General features: G+C 41.0%; 1 pseudogene; it reads left to right on the forward strand.

Annotated features, from left to right (window-relative positions):
* Positions 1 to 1,338: 1,338 nt before the first annotated feature.
* Positions 1,339 to 5,154, forward strand: LOC100975748 (vacuolar protein sorting-associated protein 37A-like; annotated as a pseudogene).
* Positions 5,155 to 7,546: the final 2,392 nt, after the last annotated feature.

The following is a 7,546-nucleotide window of genomic DNA, read 5'->3' on the forward strand; positions in this document are numbered from 1 at the left end:
AGTTATCAGCTTCAGGAATTAAAAAAAAAAAAAAAAAAAAAAAAGTCTACCCAAATTAGCAAAATGGAACCAAAACAGATTCTCCACTTTAGTTAAGTGCCTTGCTGCCTCCTTCATAAGGAAGGCCATGCTTTCTTTTCTCAGCTTTGTGCACCCTCATTATGTGACCCATGTTACGCCCCAGGGACCCAATGTTTTACGGGTTTGTGCGAACCTAAGTCATCTGTAGGGTCCTAAGTCACGTGCCTACTGCCAGTGCTAAGACTGCGCAGAGTCAGACCTCAGCCAAGTTTTTTGGGATGATTTGAGGTTTGCATCCAGTCTTGGATTCCAGAAATCATACTTTGCACCTATTCCCATGTGTATGTTTAGAGTGAACTTGCTGGGAGAAAATGAATATGATCTAATGTTAAGTAAAAGAGCAGGACACAAAATTCAACACGCTGGACTGTTACAGCTCTGTCAAAATACACGTAGGAAAGAAAGAAGATACCCAAAGCAATTGTTGTCATATTAGGGTGGCAGGATTATGGATAATATTTTTGTCTTTCCTACATTTTCCAAACTTATTTCCATATTGTATTTTGCTTTTTATGATGATAATTTCTATAATTAAAAAATAAATTTATACTCAAACTAAATATACAACTTAAAATATAACTCCTTTGAAAGGAGACAGTCAATGAGGAAAAGTGCCTAGGACAAGGAAATAAGTGCTGGCAACAACAGCATTTATTTGGTAATAAATGTTCAATAAATGTTTGTTGAATGAATGCGTTAAGTAATTTACAGGGATCATCTCTTTCAATTCTCAAAAGTACTTCAGGAGAAAGTGCAGTTATTACCCCCATTTTGCAGGTAAAGTAACTGAGGCACAGAGAATTTAAATAACTTGTTCAAGCTTCCCCAGCTGGTAGGCGACAGAGCTGCAACTTGAACCCACTGAGTCTCCAAACACAGTTACAGAAGGATGGAAAAAGAGGGAGAGAGAAAAGAAGGAAAGACACGAGAGAAAATGGTTTCATCGGTGAGAACAGTTAGACCAGTGAAATGAATGTCTGAGATGCTTCACCTAGGGGACTAGTCAAAGATGCAGAATCTTGGCCCCATCTCACACCTAATGAATCAGAATCTGCATTTTAAAAACATCCCAAGGGACTCATATGCACATTCAAGTTTGAGAAGCCAAGACAGTTAATATGAAATCTGTTTGGGAAAAATAATTTACACATACACATGCACACACACACACATATATAATATATATATATTTACTTGTATTTATCACACACACACATATAATATATATATATTTACTTGTATTTGTCTTGGCTGGTACTACCTTGCTAAGAAATTGGGGCATAGCTGTATAAATCGGTGTTCTTCAAAGTGCAAGTGATGGCTGTTTTGTGGATTGTGAAAACATCTTAATGAATTGCAATCAGAAACTAAAAAAATAAATAAAAATTATCAGAGTGCATCTTATGAAGAAAGGGTGTGTTATTGCATGAAACTTTTATTTCAAGTGTGTGTGGGGGTGGTGAGTGTACTGGCTCTTGAAGTAAAATGTCTACCTCCTGTCCCCTTCATCAGAAAAGTTGTGACTGGCCTTCACACCATGGCCAAAGGCAGCCATGGGTAGTTTATTTTTTGTTTGTTTTTTGTTTTTGTTTTTGTTTTTGTTTTTTGAGACAAAGTCTCTCTCTGTTGCCCAGGCTGAAGTGCAATGGCCCAATCTCGGCTCACTGCAACCCCCACCTCCCAGGTTCAAGTGATTCTCCTGCTTCAGCCTTCCGAGTAGCTGGGATTACAGGCGCCTGCCACCACACTTGGCTATTTTTGTTTTTTCAGTAGAGATGGGTTTTCACCGTGTTAGCCAGGTTGGTCTCGAACTCCTGACCTCAGATGATGATCTGACCACCTCGGCCTCCCAAAGTGCTGGGATTATAGGCATGAGCCATGAGATTCTTTTTTTTTTTTTTGAGACGGAGTCTCGCTCTGTCGCCCAGGCTGGAGTGCAGTGGCACGATCTTGGCTCACTGCAAGCTCTGCCTCCTGGGTTCACACCATTCTCCTGCCTCAGCCTCCCGAGTAGCTGGGACTACAGGTGCCCGCCACCACACCCAGCTAATTATTTGTATTTTCAGTAGAGACAGGGTTTCACTGTGTTAGCCAGGATGGTCTCGATCTCATGACCTCGTGATCTGCCCACCTCGGCCTCTCAAAGTGCTGGGATTACAGGCGTTAGCCACCGCGCCCGGCCAAGCCATGAGATTCTGAGCTGACATTTAGAAGTGTGGTGGATCTCCTTCCTATATCTGATAGATTTAGAAACTCTGAATGAAATCAGAATTGGGTGGGGAAGGAGGGTGAATGTCTCAGAAATTATCCATCCCAGCCACTTCCCTGTCCAGGTGCAGAAACACAGTCCCAGAGAGGAGAGGGATTTGCCCAAGGGCACACAGCAAAACTGGGACTTTGGAGAGAGGAGTGTAACAATGTCAAGTCTTTCATTCCTTTTTTGTCTCAACCATGAAAGTCTTGGGGGCTGGGGGGACCTGGCCTGGAGGCCAGGCAGCCAGGGGGACATGACTCTGGAATGTGTTGGGGAAACAAGATGCCTTCTCCTCCAGACCTGACAAGCCAACAGGACTAGGTGTGGCAAGAAAGGGCTCTGGTTATCTGCCTCCCCCCTCTGTTTCGTTTGGTCTGTCAACTCCAGCAACAAAGTGCCCCAAACGTGTGAGGCTTGATAAAGATGGGAAGGTAAGAGGGTGAAGGTAGTGGGACAACAGGGACCAGAGCTTGAGAGGTGTCCCAGGACCTCTGTCTCTGCTTCCTCCAGGAGTCTGGGAAGCCAGCAGGATACCCCTCTCTCCTTCACAGCCTCCCCCTACTCAGTGATTGTGGCCAAAACACTTAACTTCTCTGGGTGGTTGTGTCTTCATTTCAAGATGGGACAGGATAAACCCTTAATACTTAGATCCTAAATCAGAGGATTTTGACTTTGAAAAAGAAGTCTACCATCTTATTCTTCCCTTTGTATTTTTTTTTAATTCAAAAAGTAATATGGGCTGGGCCTGGTGGCTCATGTCTGTAATCCTAGCACTTTGTGAGGCCGAGGCAGGAGAATGGCTTGGGCCCAGGAGTTAGAGACCAGCCTGGGCAACATAGGGAGGCCTCATGTTTACAAATAATAAAAAAAAAAAAAAAAAAAAAAAAAGCTGGATATGATGGTGTGCCCTTGTAGTCCCAGGTACTTGGGCGGCTGAGGTGAAAGGATTGCTTGAGCCCAGGAGCTTGAGTCTGCAGTGAGCTGGGACCGCACCACTGCACTCCAGCCTGGGTAAGAGAGTGAGATTCTATCTCAAAAAAATTAAAAAAAAAAAAAAAAGTAATGCGAGAACCTGAGAAAGAAGAAACCATCCATAATCTTTCTAACCCCAAATAACTGTTACCATTAGGATGTGTATGTTGCCAAAATGGGGTCAGAGTCTATTCTGTTTTCCTTTTCTCACTTAGCAATGGGTGGCCGGCTTTTTTTTTTCAGGGGTGGGGGTGTCAATGAATATTATTTACTTCATATTACGTGGCTATTTGATAATTATTGATTATTGTTAGGTTTTCTAAAGGTGTGATAATGACATTGTACCTATGCTTTTTAAAAAGAGTCCTTTTAGAGACGGCGTCACAGGTGGTGGAGCGCTGGGCGATCAGGCTGCCTAACTGGCCGGCTTGGGCGTCTGGGCGGTGAAGGTGGGACTGCCTGTTCTGGGCAGCAAGTTCCCCTCTCCAGCTGCCCGCCATTCATAACATGTCCCCCAGAACCCGGGAAGCACAGGCAGGGCTGGCTTAGAGAAGACGCGGTCCCCAGCGCTTGGGCCACGGACGTCCCAGCCCGGTCCTCTGTCGCAGGAGAACCACTGGACCGAGCCGCTGGGAGAAGCAGGCCAGAGCCTTCCAGAGCCTCCGCCCGAGGACCTGACAAAGAGAGCCTCCTCCTCCGCAGCCGGGTTCCCGGTGGCCTTACCAGCCTCCAGCAGCAGAAGCAACGCCTGATCGAGTCCCTCCGGAACTCACACTCCAGTATAGCTAAAATACAGAAAGATGTGGAATACAGATTGCCATTCACCATAAACAACCTGACAATTAACATATATTGCTTCCTCCACAATTTCCTCAGGAAAAACCAGTGATCAGTGTTTTTCCACCAATAGGACATCACTTAATGGATAAACAAGGAGTGTATGTTACTTCTCCATTAGCAAACAATTTTACAATGCACTCAGATCTTGGAAAAATTATTCAGAGTCTGTTGGATGAGTTTGGGAAGAATCCTCCAGTTTTAGCTCCTACTGCAACAGCATTTCCTTACCTATACAGTAACCCAAGTGGGATGCCGCCTTATGCTTCTCAAGGTTTTCCATTTCTTCCTCCATATCCCCCAGAAGAAACAAAGAGGAGTTATCACTTCTTTATCTGTTGCTAATACTGTTTCTTCTTCAACAACAAGTCATACCACAGCCAAGCCCGTCGCTCCTTCATTTGGCGTCCTTTCAAATCTGCCATTACCCATTTCCACAACAGATGCTTCAATATTGACGAGCCAAAATGGTTTTGGTTACAAGATGCCAGATGTCTCTGATGCATTTCCAGAACTCTCAGAACTAAGCGTGTCACGACTCACAGATATGAATGAACAAGAGGAGGTATTACTAGAACAGTTTCTGACTTTGTCTCAACTGAAACAAATTATTACTGACAAAGACGACTTAGTAAAAAGTATTGAGGAACTAGCAAGAAAAAAATATCCTTTCGGAGCCCAGCTTGGGAGCCAAAAGGCAAACTGTTTTAGATAAGTATGAATTACTTAAACAAATGAAGTCTGCTTTCGAAAAGAAGATGCAAAGGCAGTGTGAACTTAGTGAGAGCTGTAGTGCAAGTGCCCTACAGGCAAGATTGAAAGTAGCTGCACATGAAGCTGGGGAAGAACCTGATAATATTGTGGAAGACTTTGTGGAGGGAAAAATGGAAATAAATGATTTTCTCAGTAGCTTCATGGAAAAGAGAACAATTTGCCACTGTAGAAGAGCCAAGGAAGAGAAACTTCAGCAGGCAATAGCAATGCATAGCCAATTTCATGCTCCACTATAGACATACACTGCCAAATGGAAGAAATTAAAGCCGCTTCCTCAATATTAGGCAACAAAGTTTCTAAGAGTGGGCAGCTACAAGAATGGCGTGTAGTGACTTATGTTATAAAAATGTGAAAGCCATTACCACTATATCCTAAGTATTTATCGTTTTAGCAAGGTATTCCCTGTTACATACAGTATATGGCAGAAAATGAATAAACATTCCTTGTACTTAATTTGGGAACTGCTCAGCAGGTAATGGTCAAATTTTATATTCTAAAAGAATTACACTTGCTTTATTTTTTACATTAACAGAGTACTTTTATATCACAGTTCTTTAGTATATTCTTTTTTTTGAGATGGAGCCCAGGCTGGAGTGCAGTGGCACTATCTCAGCTTATCACAGCCTCCGCCTCCCAGGTTCAAGCTATTCTCCTGCCTCAACCTCCCGCATAGCTGGGATTACAGGCATGTGCCAACACGCCTGGCTAATTTTGTATTTTTAGTAAAGAGGGGGTTTCTCCATGTTGGTCAGGCTGGTCTCGAACTCCTGACCTCAGGTGATCCACCCGCCTTGGCCTCCCAAAGAGCTGGGATTACAGGCGTGAGCCACCGTGCCTGGTCATATATTCTATTTTTAAATATGATGAACACAATTACATTTTTTCATTTATATATATATTGCCACACTCCCTCCAAATCTTTCATACTAGAGAGATCAGCAATGTTGCTTTCTTGCTCTTTCTCTTTACTTTGTTCTAATTTCAGCAAAATGTAATACAGTCTCCCATAAAAAATTTACATATTCAAAATATTGATGTAAATTGTAGAGTTTAAATTAATCCTTTTACATTCTAGAATGTACTAGTATATTAAAACCATACAACATGAATATCATTTATCTCTGTCCAAACATGGCAACTTTTCTCCACTAAGTCTCATTTAGGTCACCTAGTGAAGTCTTTGTTTTACTCATAAGACAGGGGAGTGAATCTCCCTCAAATGTGCATTTTAACAAAACAAAACCCTTTTCAGAACTTTCAGCAGTCAGTGGTCATGAGATGTTACTAATGTTAATTAAACCATATTAGTCAGTTATATAATTTCTAAAAGGATAGATTACAAAATCTATTCCCTTCATTAAACAGACATGAGAACCAAATACTCTGGTTCTTCACTGGGTTTTCCCTACAGATGTTTTACCCTACTAACTTTATAATGTTATACTTTGATATCAAGCTGGTGGTTGGCCTACACTGTCGGTATTGCAGTCTCTAGAATAGTAATAAAAGGTTGTTATTACAAGAAAGCTAATACTTGAATTCATATATATAATCAGAAGAATGAATGTTGCTTCTACCCTGTTAGGTATTAAGTCAGTGTTAGAGAAAACGTGAGATATAAGTTTTAGCATTTTTAAATAATGAGGAGAAACAGACTAGATGTCAGAGAAATGCAACAAAATTATTCTAACAATTCAAAATATATTATCTAAGGAAAAGTTAAAGTGATGGCTATTCCTAAAAGATAAGCGTAAGCAATTAAAAGCTCCTTGGGAATGTATCTATTAACCAAAAAGGGTGCATCTCAACAATGTTCCTGTTTTTAGAAATATGGATAAGAGGGTCAGAAAGGAAGATAATGTCAGAAGCTTTAGAAAACACAAAATATGGATCTAGAAGTGAACTAAAAGGTTCATGATGATTACAGATGTGAGGAAAAGGAGTGGAGGCTTTTTGAGAGATGCATCCTATGACAAGGAAGATACATACTGATAACTTCAGGTAATGACAGAAGTAATTGCTCTGCAGTGAATATAATTTTCATAGTCTAGGGTGAGCTTCAAAATGGTGAACAATTTTCCTTATATTTGATAAACAAAATGACTACGTCCTCTTCAATATCTAAGAAATTAAAAGCTGGACACTTTTTTCCCTTTTCATAGCCGCATTAAAATAGTTCTCAATGACAAAAAAAAAAAAGAGCCTCTTTAGAGATATATCCTGAGCTGTTTCTAAGTAAAATGATATCTGGGATTCCCTTCAAAATAATACAGGAGGAGGAATTGGGTGGGAGTGGAGATAAACAAGATTGATCGTGAATTGGTAATGGTTGATGCTCTTTCATGTATGTTTTTAAATATAAGGTTTTTTCAATATTCTTCTCTAATAGTAGTTTTTAGCCTATTCTGGTCACAGATCCCTTTGAAAATCTTAAGTCAGCTATAGATCCACTTCCGTACAAATCCACCTTTCACAATTTTAGGAGGTTCTGTCTCCTGAAACCCATTGCTGTATCACAGGTTAAGACCTCCTAACCTATAACATAATCTCCTTTTCTAAAGTTTGTATAGTATTTTTCAAGTAGATACATCATAATTCCCTTGACTAATCCCCTAATTGCTGGGAATT

The sequence above is a fragment of the Pan paniscus genome, chromosome 4 (genome assembly GCF_029289425.2).
Source record: "Pan paniscus chromosome 4, NHGRI_mPanPan1-v2.0_pri, whole genome shotgun sequence".
In the NCBI taxonomy this organism is placed as follows: Eukaryota; Metazoa; Chordata; class Mammalia; order Primates; family Hominidae; genus Pan; species Pan paniscus.